Source organism: Babylonia areolata, chromosome 3 (genome assembly GCF_041734735.1).
Source record: "Babylonia areolata isolate BAREFJ2019XMU chromosome 3, ASM4173473v1, whole genome shotgun sequence".
In the NCBI taxonomy this organism is placed as follows: Eukaryota; Metazoa; Mollusca; class Gastropoda; order Neogastropoda; family Buccinidae; genus Babylonia; species Babylonia areolata.
The window spans coordinates 55,362,386-55,363,199 of NC_134878.1; positions in this window are offsets into that span (position 1 = coordinate 55,362,386).

An 814-nucleotide genomic window follows, 5' to 3' on the forward strand; every position below is an offset into this window, starting at 1 on the left:
TTGAGAGAATTTTTTTTTAAAATTATGCTTAAAAAACATAAACGATTCATCACTTGAATAACAGTCATTCGATACGTAAATATGAAACTGACAACTTACTGAATAGAAATGAACCACAAACAGTTTCAACGATCACGATAGTACAACGTACAACCCCCTCCCTTCCCCCTCCCTCCTTGCCGCCACCCCCACCCCCCCAACCCCCAGTCCCCCTCTCTCTCTTACTGACACTTGCTTGCACGCGCGCACACACATGCAGGCATGCACGCGCACCACCCCCCACCCCCGAACACACACACATTTTACCCACTCAACTCTTACCCCCCACGTCCCCATCACCCCCACCCCCCACATAAAATTATATGGAAAGGCTGATGTTACAAAGGTGAACTTGTGACGTTCAAGACCTTGAACATTATCCGTCTCCCATAAATCACGCAGTTGTGTATGTATGTGTGTGTGTGTGTGTGTGTGTGTGTGTGTGTGTGCGTGTCAGTGTGTGTGTGTGTGACGTGTCAGTGTGACTTGTGTGTCAGTGTGTGTGTGTGTGTGTGTGTGCCAGTGTGTGTGTGTGTGTGTGTGTGTTGCATACGTAAACGGCCGTCTCCCACAATGTAGTTGTGTGTGTGTGTGTGTGCACTCTTGCTACTGCGGGGTTGGCTTATAGTGGTGCGGCGCTTGCATATATAATCACCTGCTCTAATTTGAAAGGACAGACACGGAGGGAAGCGCTTGCAGCAGCCAGCCAAACTAGCCCCCGCCACCCAGCACACACTATAGGCTCTTGCCCCCCCCCCCCCCCCCCCCCCCCCAA